The sequence below is a fragment of the Syngnathus scovelli genome, chromosome 1 (genome assembly GCF_024217435.2).
Source record: "Syngnathus scovelli strain Florida chromosome 1, RoL_Ssco_1.2, whole genome shotgun sequence".
Classification (NCBI taxonomy): domain Eukaryota; kingdom Metazoa; phylum Chordata; class Actinopteri; order Syngnathiformes; family Syngnathidae; genus Syngnathus; species Syngnathus scovelli.
The window spans coordinates 27,858,960-27,879,236 of NC_090847.1; the positions used below are offsets into that span (position 1 = coordinate 27,858,960).

Consider the following 20,277-nt stretch of genomic DNA (forward strand, 5'->3'; position numbering starts at 1 on the left):
CAGAATTGGGTAAAATGTGTCCTGACTAAGACTGGAAGGTGGGAGGATATTAAATCAATTTTAAAATCCTTTCTCTTTTTTTTTGCCTCAACTTTTATTGCTGGTTTTTAAAAGCTTTAATGTTCTCAGGCCTTCGTATCTTTCAGAACTCCCTTTGCCGTTTGAACCCTTGCGAGCTCTGAGATCCTCCGGCACCAACCTTTTAATCATTTTCGAAACTCAGGATACTACTTTTAACTAGCACTTTGAGCATCTCAAAGTGGCGAATTGCATGGAATCTGATTACGTCGTCATAGGGGATTTTACTCCAGCGCTACTCAGGTTTTACCAAATTGATCTAATCCACACGTTTCAAATTTAAGGCCCGGGGGCCAGATACGGCCCGCCACATCATTTTAGGTGGGCCGCAAAGACAAATTCATGTCATTACTAGAATTGCAAATTGTCTTCATTTTTAATATCTTTAAATATTTGACCAGTTTTTACTCATCTGATTTGAAAAGGAGTTATTTGTGAGTTTGTTTTGTAGCTTTTACTGTATATAATATGAGGTGCTCAAACATTGATTTGGGTTGACAGTCATAATGGCCCTCCGGAAGAAGCTATGACCACAATGCGGCCCGTGGAAAAAAAAAAAAAAAAGAAAAAAAGTTTGACACCCCTGATCTAATCTCTCAAACTATAATCTATAATAACAATTATCGGTTGCTACTCTGCCCATCAAGGAGATGATGTCTCTCCCTCCCTTTGTCTTTCTCGATAAATACGGCGCTTAGCTCATCACCAAGTAGAATTTGTCGGAATCGAGGCAGCCATTGTACGACAAACCACGAATACGATCAAACCCGGGCGCTCGACGTTTAAACATCGAGAGGAGGCGTGTTTGATGCCTTCATGTTTTTTCCTTTTTGTCCTGGAGTGCTGCCGGCTTTCATGTGCGAACAGACGCCATTGCGTCTAAGTGCCGAGCTTGCAAAGTAAAGTCAGTTCAGATACGTCAGCGTGGCACGAAACAGACGCTCGGAGTGCTTTTGGTGTCTCCTAAAGTGGTTTGTTTTCAACACAAAGTGGTGGACTGACGATTTTCTTTTTCTCGCAACAAAATAAATGTCCACCATGAGGAAGCGGCGCTTCTGGTTTAACATGCACACAGAGGGCAAGATGTAAACAAACGGGCAAATAAAGCAAAGGACGGACTGATGGACTGTCTTCATTACGTTCCAGTCAGTCTGAAGACCACTGGGAGGAGACGTGGCGCTTCGAAATAAGTGTCATCCATTCTCCGTGCTGCTCCAAAGTTCTTTAGCTTCCATTTTTATTGTATTTCTCTCTTTGAAGATGAAGAGCGCTGGAGTAAATGTCTCCTTTTAAGTCCACGCGGTGTGCGTACGCAAACCGCTGCTATGCATTATTCCGGAAGCGAGGTAAAAGGAATATCCTTTGCAGGTGCACCACTTTGACAAGATTACCTCGGCACGCAATTGACTCGGTGGCGTACCCGAGTCGGCGCTCAACCTTTCGAAAGCGGAGGCATCACGGCAGATGGGCTTTACTGCCGGGAAATGAAAAGTCAACTAGTTTTTTTTTTGTTTTGTTTTTTCATACACACTGTAAAAATAGAAAAAATGACCAAAAAGAAATCCAGCATAGTTTAGCATCTCAACAATTTAGGAGATATAAATTTGTGCTTTGGCGCCCCAGTTACAATGGATCGAGGAAAAAGAAGAAAGTATCATGATCTCATGGGGCTCACAGAACTATTTTGCCCCGCCCCCTCCAAGATGTCCCCCCTTTGCCTTTTGCAGCATTTAAATTATGTCACATAACAGATTATTTTCCTGCTTGGTCGCTCTCAATTTATTCCCAAATGTTTCCGCCTGCCTACATCCACATAAGTTGGAGACACTGATGTATTTGTCTGCGACGGACGACCGCTCGGCGGCTGATTATCAATATCGTTGACAGGTTACAACTTAATACTGTAATTAAGCATACCGTTGAGTTAATACCTCTCAGAGGGTGTCAATCCAAAAAAAAAAAAATAATTAAACACATACTGGAAGAGCTCAAATGCCAAAGCAGACAGCTCGTTTTTTTTTTTTTTTTTTTTCAACGGAGTCAAATGAGGTTATGTCACGCTTGTGAACGTCGCATAAGTTCGCTCTTTGTCCCCGAGCTAAATGCTAATGCTAAATAGCATTTGTGCCTCACTGCTATGATCCTTCAAGAAATAATATTAGTGCCGTACTGACGAGTTGAGACATCCCAATAAAAAGCACATCCACTGGCTCCATTTTTGTCTAAATGCTACTCAATCACTTTTGCATTTTAAATCTTCAATTATGGTGGTAGTCTTTTATTATTTTTATTTTTTTACCGAGGCTTTCTCGTTCATCTCCCTGCTCAGTTGGGCTTTATGAACATTGAGAAAATCGATGTCACCGCAGCGTCTTTCGTCCGAGGGTCGGGCATCGAATGCGGCGATTCACGGCATCCCTTTCGGGCGGCGCTTTTAATGTTTAATGTTTATCGGTTGAATCCTCAACGTGTGACGCAAGCAGTCAACATATCTTTCGAGAATGAATTTCATTTTGCGCGTATATGCCCGATGGGCACATTCCAAAGAACAGCACGTGCCTGATATGAAATATGATTTCAATTGAAAGCGTCTCAGGTCTTAATGCTTTATATGATGGGCTTTGGAGAGCGCCAAAGGTTCATCAGCAGTTCGGCAGGTTCAGACCTGACTGAAGGCAACATTATGTAGAACAGCCAGTCACTCGCTGCTCTTTTCTTAATCATCGTGTCTCGCCCGCCTTTAATAATCCATTTGGAAATGTGAGGAAGCCGCAGGTGTCTCCAGCCCGAGAGTAAAACACCACTTAGGGTGCATTTGCAGTCGAGACCGGGGCCACTCGAAATTGCGTGCCGGGAGGGGTGGAAATTGCCGCTCGCTTTGCGACATCAGCAATTCAATGAGATCCAATGACGGGAACGGAAAGACATTTAAAAGCTGCAAAAGTCAAACCTCTCATTGAGTCGTACGGCTCGACACGTGCTGGGTGTTTTACTCCACCTTGTTGAGTACAAAATAATAATACATAATTGTGAGAACGCATTTTCACGAGAGCTCTTCGATTTCGGGGACTGCTTAACAATTTTTTTTTTTGTCCTAAGCCATCAAGACAGTAATTTAATGAGACTCTCTTAATGCTAGACCCATACCGCCAATTAGCATTACAACCTCCAAGGAACCAAAATGTTCGAACGAAATTCAATCTGCATAAATGTCAAATGGACTGTTCTTGATTTTAATAATTCTTCTTTTTTTTTTTTTTTAATCCACAAGGCTTCTTCAGTTCTTAAAAAAAAGTCGTCCGCAAACTGAGATTCCCGCATAGTCACCTCATTTACCAGGACGATCGCCACAAAATGAGGAAATGACCCCAACAACGCCATATTTTCACCCACCGACTCCTAATTAAAGAGACTCCGCAACCAAAATTCCTCAGAGGACAAATAACCGCATCGTTAAGAAGTCAACTAATTATGTACGCAAGTGTGCCCCCTGCAGGCCAGCTATCCCTTTCTTAAGTGTTTTGGATCTTTTCGGCTTCAGGGCACTCCGCAGAAGGATCAAGTCCGTGCGAGCCGGACACCGTTCACTTCCGTTTACTCCAGCTCGGGCTCGGTGTTTATACCCCGCTGTCAAAAGGAATAAGATGAGACAAGGCGCAGTGCGGCGGCGAAGGCGTGTTGCGGTCACAGTAGTGGTGGCGATGGGGGGGGAGGGTTGCCTGAAATGCACAGGCCCAAAAAAAAATAAAATCAACCACTTAGGGATAACAAAGTCGGAAAGGCTCGCTTCTGAGGCCAGGTCCGTTTTGACAACGGTGGAAAAATGTCCCGAATCATGATGATGATTCTTTAGTCAGGGTCACAAAAGGCCCGGATCGATTTGAAGTTGACCTCCGGGACCTCGCCGTCTTCACCCGACCCTCGGCCCATCGTCGTAATCTTTTGACGCCAGTAAACGCCTAAAGAAATGTTTCTAGATACGGGAATCCGACTGAAGACCAAACAGATGCAGCTGACGCTAAAAATGAGTAAAACGAAAGCGTCAACTTTTTAATGACTCCTGCAAACATTTCCTTTGTTGTCTAAATATAGACGTTCCGTTAAAAAGAATCGGAAAAACCTTGTCGGAGAGAAATATCTCACGCTGGCATGTTGTCAGCCGTTGTTTTTTTCTTCCTCCCACACATTTAATGACACCCGGTGCGGCGAATAACACGTCGTTTACCGTGATTAGCATTCGTGATGCTTTGGGGGGAAAAAATCGTTTATTTTTTAATACACACCTCTGACATCATTCTTAAGTTGGCTAATAGTGAACGTTTATCGATTCGTTATCAAAATGTGTGATGTTTACGTTGCCCGCAAAAATTTCCAAAACAATGATTCACTCTAACTTCTGTAAATGTTTTTTGTTTTCCATAAAATCATTTTAAAATATTAATTACTCCATCAACAGAATCACGAATGCGTTTACATTGTCGACCACCTTAAAAATAACATTTATTCACATGCTTGACAGAGAATTGAAAAACAAGTTTGGGTTTCCGTGCTTTGACTCCTTTCGTAACAATAGCGCATGATTTGTAGTACTGGTCTTAGTGGACCGCTCGACCATCGGTTCTTGATCGCTCTAGTCTAGCTCTAGATAGGTCGAGATCAATATTGTGTAATTGCTTCTTCATCAGACACTTCCCGACCTCTCTAGTGTGGTAGCTTGAGCAGCTTTTCCCCCTGCCTGGATCAGTGATGGGTGAGGAAAGGGGAGGGGGGGGAGGGTAGGCAATTGGGAGCCATACTAGCCGCCGTCCCCCCCCGCTGATGGATGGGGGACATTATGGCTCGTGGGGACAGGTGCCACCGACGATTAAAGGCCGCAGCCAGCGGCTCGGAAAGAGTGCGAGTGGAACGAGGAGATGGAAAGCAAAGCGAAACTGTTGCCGCAGAACAAGTCAACACAAATGCCGCAGGGGGGGAGGAGGGGCGGGGTCAGGTGCGGCGGCGGCGGCGGTGCGGTGGTCTTTCTTCACGCAACAATCTGTGGAGGCAACGGCTTGTCAAATAGCGACGCTTTGTCACCCTCATCTGATAATGAGGCATTGCTGTTAGATGACCTGGGAGCATGATAGGAAGTTTCAAAAAAAAACTTTTCTCCTGACAGACGTTTCTCAAAATCCATCGTTGGGCGGTGGTTCTGACAAAAACAACCCAAAGACTTCTATGGCAACGTACAAACATAGCAGAGTGGATCCGAGCCAAGGAGACAGCCGCGGTCTAGAAGCAATAGGCTTATCTTTGTTCAAGTACAAGAGTCTGATTGCGGAATCGAATCTTTTGATGGGATGGAGGTGCGCAATAATGGCCGCCGCCGCCGCTGCCCGAGAGTACCCAGCTCTACGTTTTGGTTTCAAAGTGGAGCGGCAAAAAAAATCAGAAGAGCAGTATCTATCTCGGGTGATTATCGGGAAATTGCCTTGACATTGGGCTGTAATTTGCCAGGTAATGACCGCCGGGCTCGGGTCGTCAGCCAACGCCACGTTATCAAAAACCGGGTCTGCAAGCTTTTCACTTTCCCTTCTGAAAAGAAAAGCGACTTCCCTCGGCAACGCTCGAGCCAGCATTGTTTACCGTTATAGCGTTTTTAATGTTTGCTCATCTACTTACCCATAATCCCTCAGCACACAGTCCCTCGCCTCCTCGGCCTCCGTATTAAGGCTCCGTCGTCACCGGCGGATTAGCTTCTCTGATTCCGAGCGCTGCTGGCTGCCGTAGCCGCGAACTCCAGCGCGGCGTTGTGTGTTGTTGACGACTCAAGGAGATCTAAGACGCTCTGATCTGTCGGTTCTTTGATGTCGAAACCAATGAGCTACGTAATTTCATGTACGTTTTCCCTCGTTAAGGGCCTCCGAAACCACTTCGTGACGACCGGGAGGGAACGTACGAACTCCGACAAACGATCGCAATTCCCTTGGGAGTTTTCGATTATTATTCTTCGGTATTCCACGAGAATTTCGGGATATTTTGATTTCATTTCAACGAACAATAGCAATATTTCACCTTCGCAGTGTTGACACATTGCCCCTTCCCCCCCCCAAAAAATAATGTCTCTAATTATAAGTAGCGTTCCAAAGTCGGACCGGTTGTCATGTTGCTTCGCACTCGCACCTGCGAATGTCCCTTCATCAGCAAGTCCGCACCGATGCAGCTCAGACCGTCTCGCCGGCTTATCTCCGTGGGACCGTTAATTAGCACAGAATGCAGCAATTACACTCAATCTCCCAAGCAACAAAGACACAAAAGACGTCCACCCAGCCTCACCCCCGGCGCTTAAAACCAGACCGGCTCTCGCAAATGAGGCCAATGACGGACGGCCGATCGGAGGGAAAATGAGGTAGCGAGATAGCAAAAAAAGTACTCAGTGCTCAAGATAAGACTTAGCTGCCAGTATTAATTGGTTTGTCTCTCCTGAGAGGAGCCCTGGATCTGGAAGGTTTTTTGATGATGAGCCTCGTGCTGTCTGTTCTGTGCATTATGCCCGCAAGCGATGCTTGCTACATGCACGGCTAGCAATGTCCGTCCATTTTTAATTTCAAGACGATTCCAGCTCTGCCGGTTAACTGGAGTTGTTTGGAGTTTGATGTTCTGGTAAAGACGGCATTCGCATCCGATCTCGTTTGTTTGTACATCATGGAATAGCTGGAGATCCATTGGAAGCTAACCGTACTTGCTACACTCTGCTGCCTTTGACAGTGTCTGAAAAGGGCCCGAGGGGCTCGCGTGAGCCCACCGCACTTGCATATCGGGGCTGCTGTTTGAACAGCTGACGAGGAACTGGCAAACCATCTGGCGCTGCCGGGGATCCAGATTCCCTCTGTAGCGTTCAACCAGAAGTGCAGAACCCCGGAGAGGGAAGCTACAGAATTTAGTTGTAGGACAGAATTCTAAAGAGTGCTGAGGGAAGAAGCGAGTCATTATTCTAGACAATCGGTGGAGCGAGGCGATGATGTTTTTCAGATCTTTGCGGTTTTCTTAAAGCCCCATCCTATTTCCCCATCATCCAACTGTTGTACTCGCTTGTTCCTCCGCGGTTGCGATTCAAACGGCGCTCTGCGACGTCTTCAGAGGAGGAATCCTCGCGCGAGAAACCAAACCCAGATATCAAACGACAAAAGGTAAAGCCACATGTCTCTTTACCTGCTGCAGCAGCAGATTGAAAATAGATCTCAACTGGCGGCGTGAGCTGTATTTTGAGTCTTTCAACTTGGGGTGTCTGGAAAGGGAGAGGTTTGAAGAAGAGAAGCAAGAGTGGCACATCCATTTGTAAGTACGGCTTGCAATGTCAGGCCGCCGGCAAGAACGGAGCACAGTGAGGCTGATGGATGAGTGTCGCCCCTCCCCCACGCTTGAGGATTCCTCCTTTACGAACGTCGGTGGGGAAAGTCACACAACCTCTGTAAAACCGACACAATCAACTCTCGATTGGATATTTAGAGCTTAGCCGTTTTATGGCGTCTGAATGGGTGGAGGTGTTAGCAACTCTGGGGGTATTTTTTCAATCTCAGTGTCAGCTTGCTTGGCTTCAATCAAAGTGGGAGTCTCCAAAAAAAAAAAAGATTCCTTGCAGATAGAGCAGGAGCAATTGCAGGTAGATGGCGCTAACTCGATTATCAGTTATTAAGGGTCTTCTTCGGAATTTCAAAAACCCAATAGACGTGATCAGATTCCTGCGGGGGATTTATTTGTATTTTAAAAACCTGAATACTGCCAATATTCAGAATTTAGAAATGTTATTGACTCTATGTAAACGTAGCCATTGTTAGCTGGTTAAATGGCTAGGCTAGGCTAGGACAGGACAGACCATCAGTGACAGTAGTACACAACTTTTAGGCTATTGGTTCTTAAAAAGAATTAAGCAGCTGAACCCTTACCCTAAACCAGTTTGATAATTTTCTTTTTTTTTTTTTGGGCCTTTGCTCTTATTACATCAGTTCCGTTTAGTCTCATCCCTTCTTCTCCCGCGACCAATAAAGGATGCTTCGACTTGTCGCTCTTATCGTAATAGACGTACAATACGCTCGGCGAGAAAAATAGTCAATGGACGGTATGTGACCGCTGATAGACTTGAAGGTTATGGAATAGCATTAAATACATTTCAAGTCCTCTGTGCTGATAAGCGGGGTCACGATTCTTACTTTTGGCAGAAATGGAGTTCTTGGAGAAAATTAATCAAATAAATGGGCCCAATGGATTTTGAAGGACGTTTCTTGCCAAGAAACGGACAGAAACAATCTGTCACGCGAATCGCATCTTTATCATAACAACACCGAAGTCCATCCAATTTAGGACCGAGGGAAAAAAAACGGGTCGACTTATTTTGTTTGCATCAACAAGTCCGATCCCGTAGCTAAGTCGAAATGCGTAAATTGTAACCCGTGGTGACAGTGTCAATAACAAGCATGCCTGTTAGTAAGAAATTCATGTCGAACATAATTTGTTCTCCCTCAAATGAGAGCACTGCACTGGGGTTCGCCCTTAATTATTCATGTGCTGCAAATCAGCCTGTTTGCGAGTTGATACCAGTTCAAGGAGTTCATCTGGACCCGCAATCAAAACGGGTCAAGACCATTCTTACGTTAAAGCTTTGCACAGAAAGCGAATGGCGAAAAAGGTCGTTAAATGTCCAACGATGTTGTTTTCTGAAAATTCTTCCTAATGATGTTTCGGTGCATTTTTTAAAAATATATTCTCTGGAATTCGGGATGTGCGATTTGCACATTTCGAGACGCGACATTAGTTAGCCGAACGAAGAGCATACTCGACAAGCGCTAGGCCCACACTGAAACAGCCCGCCATTGATTTTTGTTGGCCCCAGCAGATCTCTTAACAGATCCCTCCCAACTGTAACAGTAAGGAATTTCATTAAACACGGCCAGGGTGGAACGGCGGGAGGAGGGTCTTGTTGTCGCTCAGCGTCTCGTCGTCAATAGCGGCGTAGCTCGCCGCTGGCAAGAGATCGAAAATAAGTGCTCGTCGCTGCGCAATTACAGCGCCTGTGCTTCTACTCAGCCATTGTCATATACATGTAAATCTGGCCCCACGAGCTTCCACTCCACTTCCCTCACAAGCACGGAGGAACCTGGGTGCCCCGTAACCACGGTGACCAAATAACGTCTTGCGGCCATATTTGTTTCTGGGCCGCAGTGAGTCAGCTTGCTTGATTGGGTGACTCACTCCCTCCTCGGGGCGAGGAAAGGCCTTTCACTGCTATCTCTCCACTACACCGAATTTCCCCGATTCCTCTTCCCAGCTAGTAAATTTGTTTTTCCCGGCTCAACTTTAATAAGCGGCGCGAGTGTAAATGACGATATAATGAACGGTTAAGCCAACCTTTTTGAACTCGCGTTGACTGACATGTTGCAATATTCTTATTTAGTATGTGTTTGTAAGTGCGCCCCCAATGGACCAAATTGGTAACAACAGGTGCTTTCATTGCAAAATAGCAGCTACTCTGGATGTCTCTGTCCCGAAGGCCGTAGGTTTCACACTGCTTTATACGAAACAATTTGAATAGCCAAAAGAGTAACTATCGCTCATCATTCAAAGTCTGTGCGACTTTTTTCGTCGGCTCATGCGAGCTTCCGGACCACAACAAATCCCACTATCTCTTTCTTCCCGACTTTGTCCGACTGTTTTGAGTTCATCTACTTACTGTTGCCCTTATCTCGCGTTCTCACAGTTTCAGTCTAATCCCATTTTCTCTGGACCGCTTTCAAGTTCTATTCTTGCTCCCTTTTTTTTTGTCGTCAGGCCTTTTACTTCCCGATTTTCCATCTCGCCTCTCTGTCCATCGGTCTCCCCCGCGGCCCATGTGCTTCAATTATACTTTCATCTCTGCCCATCTAGCAAATGCGCTGTTAATGCTTTCACCTGGCGCAAAGATTGGTACGTTTACAGAAACATCTGTAGCTGTGAGATACCTGCTCAGATGATTGCATCTGTCTGCCTGTCTAGAAGCTGCCATTTCAACATTGCACGTGTGTGTTTCCGCCCTGCCTGATTTAAACTGTTAAATAACACCCCGGTTGAAGTTTACCATAAAACTAAAAGCATAAAAAATTATTCACTTCACGCGACAGTTAATATAAAATCCCATCGGCAACGGTAAATTAGGCTTGATTTCCCGGAAGTGATATTCCTTCAATATTTTAATGGATCTGAAATGCAATTTTTATTGCTATTATTGTAGTACATTCATGAATTAATTTTCTGGTTGTTCGAGGTATATTCGAAGTAGGGTTTCTAAAAACGTTTGTCATATCAGGACACATTTTCATATGATGATCACAAAATCCGTTACCCAAGGCCCTGTGTTAGCCCAGTAAGTCCCAAGACTTGTGAAAATAAAAATAGAACATCAAAGTAAGATGAAATAAATATGATAGAAAAGGTTAGTCGCTCTTTGAATGTGTGCTGCGAAAGTAGAAAATGTGTATTTCGGGGAATGAAAATGCGAGAGCTTGAATTTCACATGTTTTACAAGGTCATTTTTTATTTGACAAAAAGAATAGTGCGTTCAAAGAAAGTCTTCAATGTGCAGGGATGAATGGGCAATAAAGTATGAGGGAAAGTTTTGATCTTTCTCGCTCGCTAGCTAGCTAGCTATCAATCTAGCTAGCTGGCTATCTAGCTATTTGTCTATCTAGCACTCTATTGATCTAGCTAGCTGGCTATCTAGCTATTTGTCTATCTAGCACTCTATCGAGCTAGCTAGCTAGCTAGCTATTTGTTTATCTAGCTCTCAATCGGTTTAGCTAGCTAGCTAACTAGCTATCTATCCTTTTGCGGCAAAATGGCTTTGATATGATCCTCATCGCTGTGCTGTATTTGCAGAAGCGTTATTGACGAATGAGCTCAACGTTGGTAAATCTCTTTTGTTTTGTTTCCACCATGTAACCTTGAGCCACGATGATGCAGCACTCAGCAACGTTCGCCGCGCGCAAACGGAATTGTTGCCTTGCCTGGCAATTTCACGCGCTTTGTTTACGACGCGCCTTTTGTTGCATGATGTTGCTCTCGCAAACAAGCAAGTGAACAATTGTTTTTCAAACATTTCTCTCCACCGCCTCTGCGTGTTTAATAACGCTAACACAGCAGCAGACTTTGACCTAATGTCGAGCGGCGACTTGTTTTATTCTTTGTCAGCAGTGATTAAACTCGCATTCAAAGACCAAAGCAATTATCAAAACCATATTTGAATTTGGATATTTAAAAGGACTTTAATCACATCCTGTTCTGAATTTCAGACGCAATCTATGTCGAGAAATAATGAGCGTTACATTTTTACTTTTCCCCCCCTTCCTTTCTGTCGTACATTTAAGTAGTCGCCTGTTGTTTTTGAAAGACGGATCAAAATAACGCTGAGTGTTAAGCCCCTTTTGATGCTTTTTAAATGGAATTCACGCTCAGACGTAATGACACGGCTGGCTCGCTTTTTCATCGCAGCTGCAGCCGTGCTAAATTTAAAGCAATCGCAGATAGGACTTGAACATGGACTCTGCCACGCATGCCGAAAAGATGGATTGTGGCCTGGCGCTCTCGGCCAGGCAAGATGAAAAGAATACAGTCCACGCTTGAAGTCATCAAGCGGCTTCGTATCTCGCACGAGAAGAGAGCGAGAGAGCGAGAAAGCGAGGCCAAGCTGCTCTCTCAGGTTACTACCTTCTCACGTTGCATTCTCACTCATTTCCTAATGAGCCTAATGGACTGAGAGGAGAGTCGCACCTCTTTAAACCCGATTAGGTCGAGCAGAAAATTGATCTGCGTGGTGAGCTAATAGCAGCTTGGGCGTAATGAGACAGACACTGCGCACGTTTCTTCCCTGTGCCGTTTGAAGTATAAGAAAAACGACCGTCACACTACATCGTGTTCGAACAAGAAATTACCGGGAAATTCTCGCCAGGATTATGTTTCTACCTTGACAACTGTTTCTTGCACCCCTGTGTGAAAGATTTGATCACATGGATGAATGTTTCTTAAAACGGAATATATATGCATATACAGTATATATATATATATATATACATCCAGTGATTTTTTTTATTTTATTTTTTTTTCCTCTGCCAAAATTAGCCCATCTGTAACCATTGTCAACTATGTGGGTGTTTGAAAAGTTCATGCCTCATTTGAGTCCATAGTGGTGATTAAATGCCAACGCTACCTTGCAATTTAACCCTCCACTTGATAGAATCATCATTTTCATCCAAAGGTCATCGCTTCAGACTACAGCAAGTAAAAAAAGCTGAACTCGCCACTGTCCCTGCATACAAAGGTTTGCATTTACCAATTTCCACTCAATGATGAATGATAGAATTGCCAATCACAGTTGGAGAGAAAAAAAAAAAAATCGAATAATGACCTGCACGAAGCTTGGCTTTGAATCTGTGGCACAAACGCACAACTGGAAAGATGTGAGCCGTGCCTGTGAGTTGTGGGGGGTCCGGCATGATCAGAGTTTCAGTTTGCTCTTTGAGGGTCACACTCAAAGACCACAAGAAAACATCTTTGCGATGAGAAAATCAACTCACAAGTTGTGGACATGATAGTCGGGGTGTACTTAGAATAAATTGCAATCCATCCATACAGATGTGACCGACTTGGCCGGAGTTTCATCTCAGGATGAAATGTCTCGGCGGGGAGGCCTAATGAGTACGTGCGACTGATGTCAAGTCCGTCTTGACACGAGAGGTGTTGACATTTCAAGCCGCGTACCCGTCAATCACGCACACGGCGACTCCATTTTGTTTCTTGCTTTGTTGTCAAACCTCTCCTCTGTTTTGATTAACGCATCCGGTCCGGTTCCTCGGAAACGTAGGAATTCGACGTGCGATCGCATCGCCGACAATCCGCCCGCACGTCGTATACATTTCACATTGTGTTGCCTTCTCGTTTTTAGCACTCCATAAATGTATCGCGTAGGATACCTCCGTCGTTGAATAATTTACACCGGGTACCGAGTCGCCGAGGGATAATCGCGCATCTGTTTGCTTCCTCAATCACTTTTATACGAGATCATGACGGTTGCTATCTGTTGCGATATTTATGCTCGCGATTGTATTTTACTTTCCCGGGTTCTTTCGAATCTGTGTTTTTTAAAAGGCGCTTGGATAAATCAAGTTCACACGAGTGCCAGTTTGACTGCAGTTTGTGACGTTATGTCCTTGTGAGTCTGTTTTTAGGTCCGTGCCAAATCACCCACGGGGGGCCGTGATTGACAGCCGGGCGGGGGCGGGGTAGTCGTCTCTACGTGTGTGTGTGTGTTGGACGCAAAGTGTTGAGTCAGAGGTGATGAGTGTGTGCGGAAGGGCAATTTGAGAGTAACGGTCCGGGTCACATCGAAATAATATGAAGAGACGGCTCGTGTCAGAACAAAGGTGCCGCAGGTTCCCAAAAGACCATCGGCGGCCGGCGGATCCGCTCATCATGGCAACGTTCGCGCCAAAACGAGCGTGACACGGGTGATTGTCCGTCGAAAGGTAAAAAAAGGAGGCGCGCCGTGGGAGCAATGTCAACAACGTGACGCGGTTAGCAGAGCAACGAGTGTCGTCTCTGGCCCGTGGCTGACTTCAACTTGAGGGCCAGTAAAAGGAAGGACGTGTGTGTGTGTGTGTGTGTGTTAGTCAAATCAGTCAGCGTCATTAAACGTGTTGTTAGGAGGTCACTTTGGAGCGTGATAAAAAAGTCTTCCTATTAAAGCTTCAATACGTTCTCCTTCTGTTTATGGCTGCGAGGTCTGACTCACCGCTCGTCCCGTTTCTGAGCGGAGTCAGTCTCGGCCGGGTTTCTGGACCATCCCGATCGGACCCTGCTCGTTTGCTCGGGGGAAGGTTTCTCAGTGGAGGTGTTTGCGAACGTTTCTTGTTGTTGCTAAGGCGAGAGAGCTTCTTCCGGAACATGACTGGAAATTAACAGGCGACTGACGGCTCGGTTTTGTTTCTGCTGCTGCTGTTTTGAAGAACCAGCATGAAAACACATTTTTTTGGGTTTCTTAAACGGGGAACACATGACACAAAAATGACTTCCTTTCATGCTCATCTTATGAGCGACCTTTAGCATCCTTTCGCACCTCCCCTGCCTCCTTGGCTATTACCCAGCAGCCACTGGAGCAGGTGAGACAGACTCTAACGCTCCATCAAGGCCCCCAGGGGTCCTCGCAGGACATTGATTCCTCTGACCTCTGCGTGACTGCTCTTCTTCCTCCACTAACCGAGGTTCCCGGCGCTTCTTCTTCACCCTGCTCGGTTGCACAGCTAATTTCCCAAGGCTCGCCGCGGACGGCTATTAGCGCTCGGGCTAAACATTGGCTGCCACAGACCGTCGCCTTGGCGAGATCAATGAGCGTGCGGGCCGTCGAGCTTTCGCAGGCTTCTGGTGGCCGCACCGTGCGGCGGCGGCGGCGACAAATCATCTCGGATGGAAGCAATTGTTTGTTGCAGTCCTGGCAGGTGTAAAATTAAATTCAGGCCAAAAAAACAACCGTAAAGGGACTGACCCAATTTTTGGCTTCTTCTTTTGACCCAAATATTTTGGTTGGTCGCCCGGTTTCTGCTTCTCAGTTCTTGTAGGCTGAAATGTTGACATTTTTGTTGTCCGGTTTTTTTTTTGTAGTCCATTTTTTTTTTTGTAGTCCATTTCATAGACCGCTCACCCCCACTTGGGCTTCAGGTGAGCTGGCACTATTGGAAATTCGGACAAAAATATTGCAAATTTAAAATTGCGCTAGTAGGACTCTTGCTACAGACAGATAGCGCTCACTAGCATTAGCTTGTGTCCACCTTTAGACTCGCGTCAAGGCGTCGGAATCCCCCCTCCCCCCTGAGGAGGCCGAGTTGCCAAACAAGCCTTCCGTGGCTAATCCCCCCAGGAAAAGGTGAGCAGACTCAGAGGGGGGAACGCAAGCGCGTCGTGCACTTCCCAGAAGCTTTGAAGGTCTTTGGCTGGCCTTCAACAATCACCCCAATCCTCAGTGATCCTCTCGGATGAAGCGAGACAAAGCTGCACCCGCAAGATGAGGCGGCGCTAAACAAGCTCGCCTCAGGTGTTGAGATGAAATAAGATCTCACAAAAGTGCTGTGGTCAAGGCTCGGACTATGAGACTTTTAAGATGACAGTAAAATTGCAAATATTTTATTATTATTATTAAGCAACGTGAAATTTACATTGAGTTATTTATTTTTAATTTTGCTGAAACTTATCTCTTCATTTGCCATTATTTTTTTTTCAACAATTTGTATTGTGGAACGTGTCAACGGTGTGGAAACGTACGAGTTTTGTCGCCGTCATTAATTAGCGATTAATTTCCACTTCCCAGCCGCGAGTCGTGACAAATTGTTTTCTCGCAATGCGTCGTGCATACAATAAAACGGAAGAACGTAATCAATGGAATGCAATTGCGGTTGCACCACGAAAGCTTCATTTCACAGATAAGGCAGGTGAGGTGGGCTCCCAAGTACGATAAAGAACACTCCATCGAGATACAAAATATAAATATCCAATTGTCATACATGTTGAGTTTTTCCCATTAGAAATAAACGTTCCGCCGCATCCAATTATAAGGATGCGATTTCCAGTGACATCTTCTCATTTACTCCCCAGCTGCTGGATAGAAAGGAAAATGGCGTTCGGGCAATAATGGACAAATTAAATGATATTTGCAAATAGCAAGGCAGGGCACACAAATTGCCCGCCGAGTTCAATATTGCAAATTTATTGATTAAATGTGCAAAGCCATGCAGGTGGGAAAAAAAAAGAAAGAAATGAGGAAAAAAATGACGCCATACGGTAATGTGCATGTGAGACGATTGTTGCGCAGTATCAATATCAATCCGGAGTTGATTGATGTCAACTGTAGCTGGGGGCGAATCTCTATAAATGTGTGTTAGGGTTAAGTTCTCTCCCGAGTCATACTAGAAATTGATACAGCTGATTAAATAAGTTGCGCCGTGGTTTGTGAGTCATTGCTGAGCGTTTCCATGCATTCATTATAACACACACGCACACAAACACACACAGAATGTGGGAGGTTTTATCAGCCATCTTAAATTGATTTTTCTTTCACAGACCGCTGGAAATCTTTATTTCCTTAGACATAATTAAGACTCAGCGGCTGCACTGAATGCTGCATTTAAATTTATTTATTTATTTAGGGATATTTTGCTGCCTTTTCCCTAGTTAGAATTTTTTTTTTTTTTTTTGGGAGGTTTTTCTAATAGGTGTATTTCGAAAAGTCTGTTTAGCTTAATGCTAACTAACAAGGCCATGGATGGGGAAGAGGACAAGCGATGGGTAGTTGAAAACAAACAGCGGAGCAACATATGCAGACACACAAAAAAAATAATACAAGAATTACCGTATTATACCGATTATAAGGTACTGAACAAAATGAGTCTTTATGTCCTTTTGAGAAACTTTGATTTATTTTACTATTATTGCAGTTTACAGAGCGATTCAGTCTCCTTGTACGTAATATCCGAATGGCTGCACCATACTGCCCCCAGTGGCCAGGTACTGTATGTTGAACTGCAGCAACCAATGTGGCAAATTAGTTAAATTGGTTGTGGTTAAATTCTTTCCAGTCTTTTCATTGCTGTCCATTATATTTTTCGCACCAATGTACTTTACTTTTAACGGTGTAAAATTAAGAAGTTGACCTATTGCGACACGTCACTTTCCAGTCTTATCGGAGACAGCGGAGTCATTTTGGGTGGCAGCGAAAAAAGGACAGTCATTTCCCCTCCAAGAAAGTCACACGGCACATTGAGCGCTGCCTTATTTAATGCTCCAATGGCGATACCTTCTCCCCCCGCTGCTTGAGAGCTTTGTTTTCCCCCGGGGATCGAAGCATCCTTTTCCTTTGCAGATGCCCGGCTGACATAAATGCGCACTTGACGGTGGCAGCCAGCCAGCCTAATGCGACGGAATTGAGGAAGGTGCTGGCGCAAAAAGAGAACGCCGCCACGTTAGGCGAGCGAGGCAGGGCCGTTTACGAAACATGCGATGGGTGCTTCTTCAATTTTATTGTCTAGTTGTCAACCGTTTGCAAAGCGCGCTCCCTGGAGAGTTCATGCGTTAAGTTGTTGTGAGGGGAAACAAAAAGTTACCGCAAGTTTTGTTGTTAGCATTTAGATTGTTAGCTCAGCGCTAATAAGTTTGTAAAACATTTCGAGCAACTGGTATTTGAGTCAGGGTTGGAATAGTTTGGGATTTTTGATTTGATGATTTCAACTTTTTTTTTTAACTCATTTTATTTTTAGAGCCGGTGCATTAGTTATTTGATTTTTTTTTTTTCAAAAAATGCTTTTAGTTTCTATTAGATTTATTTGAAATTTTTCGATAGATGATATTATTGTTGAGTGCAAGAAAAACAAAGGTTACAGTATAATATAGTAAGTATTGATTTTAATAGTGGTCAACATCTGGAGATTTTGAAGGCATAAAAAAAAACATTATTTTAAGAGTGACTATGTTTAACATAAACTCCAAAAGTTCACCTATGTAATGAATTAACATAAATAAAAGAAGATATTTTTTTTCTAATTACAGGTACTTTTAGTTATAGTTCGTTTTCATTTTTGTAAATGCACTTATCAACCAAAATTTGCTTTTCAATTTTAGTTTTAATTCTTGTTCGTTTTCATGAACTAAAAAAAACAGTCCAGATCATATATTCTTTATCCTCCCTCTGCAAGGCATCGATGCCGGTGAAAACAAATTCATGTCAGGAGCATCATCCATCCCGTGTCATTTCAATATGTTGTGACGGCACTGTGAGCTTGTTCGCTCTGCTGTGAGTGCTCCTGTCATCTTGGGAGGGGGGGAGGAGGCGGGTAATTGCTTACCCTCACACCACGCGATAAGTGTCTCCTAACAGCCAGCCGCCGCGATGATGGCGATAACAACACTCTTTGCTCAAGAATGCTCCTCTCACAACATAGGCCGCACCGACGGGACTAGCTGGTTGAGTGAAACGCGTAAAAAAAAAAAATCCCGAACACGACGGAGTGGACTATCATGTTATTTGCACTCACCTGGAAGTGCGCCACACCACCAAACAGCTTTCTGCAAAATGTGCTGATGTTTGCACCGCTGCGCACATGAAAGGCAAATATGTTGGGAGCCATCATCCCGCATCATCTAATCATCAGCAGCCCTTCAGGATGGTAGTCTTTTAATAATAACTTTAATAACCGCTCGAACCCAAATGTCCTACAATTAAAGCAAAACTGGGCTAATTACCGTTGGCAATAAAAAAAAAAAAAAAAAGATTGCTGAGAGTAAGCACTTGGAGCATCTTTAAAAGCCGAAAACGACTAAAGCAGCCTTTTGAGGTTGGCGGATTTGAGTCAAGTAGCGTCGCCTGGAGTTCAAAGCAAACATGGTGAAGCAGCATTTGGCGGTTATGCCGTAAATGAGTTGAAGTTAACCCCGATGCTTTAAAACCAAGTTGAAAATGATTAATGAATGAATTGATGTCTTACGTTCTTACGCTCTACCTTCTGCTCGTAATTCTCATTATATTCTTTTCTTTATCGACTTTCCTTTTAAATGTCTTTAGTTTGTTAAATGCTCTTAGCGCATTTCCACACTTGCCTGCGATTCACATCGCCGAGTGGCCTTTCTGATGCAGACGTGATGTTTCTTCAACACTGCACAAATGAGCCGGTGTCATTTTGAAAGACGTTATGTAAAGCGTTATGTAGAAAAAGAAAAAACAGTATGCCTGGGTTCTCCGAGTGGAAATATAACAACGGCCCCTGTATCGATTGTATTGTATTTAGGTTTGGAAAAAGCAATGCGTCTCTGACACCCTCCTATAATTGATGGCGGGCCCCTGCGTACGTTCATTGAGCACTGACGCCGGCCGCCATGCTTGCGCCGCAATGTAAAGGCTCTCCAAAGACTCGCTATTGACTCGCGTATCGATAGTGGAGGCGGGTTCAATGCTACTCATCGACCATCCAGTCAAGTGGAAGGCAGCCTTTTATTTAGTTTACGTTTGAAAGTTGATGTGCCCGGTAAAGGAGCACGTCACATTTATATTTTCCAAAAATAAAAAGTGTCAAGGAAAAAAATATTAAGGAAGAAATGTCTGCTTATTTCTCCCTCCTTAGGCGAGTTCATATATAAACATATGAACAGGCAGCTGTCATCTGCCTCCAAGCTGTCTTAACACCATCAGCGCTTATTGAAACCTTGAATTTTTAAAACTACTATAAACCACGAGACGCGTTCGATCGCTTATTTCTCTTTGGGCGAGGTCATCTAGATGAACACCAAGTTATGATGCCTCATGCACCCCCTTCTGCATTCACAAACGATTAAAATGTGCCCAACTAACTAGTATTTTTCTATTACTGTGAGGTTTGTTTACATATTTATACTACCAAAACAGCAAAAAGAACACATTTTATTTCGTCCTCATTAGATCGCAGATGAACAAATTATCTCTATTTTGATTATTTCTATTATTATCATTATTATTATCATTATTATTATCATTATTCTTCTTATTATTCTTATTATTATTATTATTATTATTATTATTATTATTATTATTATTATTATTATTATTATAACTAATAATACTACTAGTAATGATCATTTTTATCATGTAGCTTTCTTGGGGTAGAAAAATAAGTAGCTGCAGTAGCATTAAGCAGCCTGCGAGGGGAGCGCGTGTGTACCTCCACCTGGCAGTAAATGGAAGTGCACCAGACACCCCAAGAAACAGCACGCCAACACAATAAAAGTTGTCAGGAGCTCCAAGAGCTGCCAAGCTTTTATTTTGAAAGCAACGGCCAACTCGCGTCCTTTCTGCACATCCGGTTCTCGCTGCAGGTGGAGCGCTTCGCCCGTCCAGGAGCGTTCACATCTGTCTCGAAGGACAGACGCTGCGCTGCCTGCTGATGCTGGGCGCTGTGGAAATCTGCTCTGGATAAAGACGCGGGGGAGACACGCGTGACACACTGCCACACTTGTGTGTGTGTGTGTGTGTGTTTTTTTTTCTTCCTCAAAAATTGGACAATAATCAGGCGCGGACTGCAGCAGGAACGTAAGTAAGGACTTTTCGATTCTTTGCTGCGGTTTAATGATGACAGGTTGTTCGGGGAAGGCAGACAATGCAAACAGAGGCGCGAGCTACAACGA

General features: G+C 44.2%; 1 protein-coding gene across 3 annotated transcripts in view; it reads left to right on the forward strand.

Moving 5' to 3' along the window:
* LOC125985429 (neurexin-2) overlaps window positions 1–20,277 on the forward strand; it is a 241,842-nt gene that overhangs the window by 17,637 nt on the left and 203,928 nt on the right. The window contains exon 1 of one of the 3 annotated variants that reach the window (XM_049748288.2): window positions 19,975–20,186. The exons of 1 other annotated variant lie outside the window; for it this stretch is intronic. The gene's annotated coding sequence lies outside the window, so the exon portion shown is untranslated. Of the gene's footprint in view, window positions 1–19,974; window positions 20,187–20,277 lie in introns of those variants that run through there. One more of the 3 variants, XM_049748278.2, reaches the window with a different exon arrangement.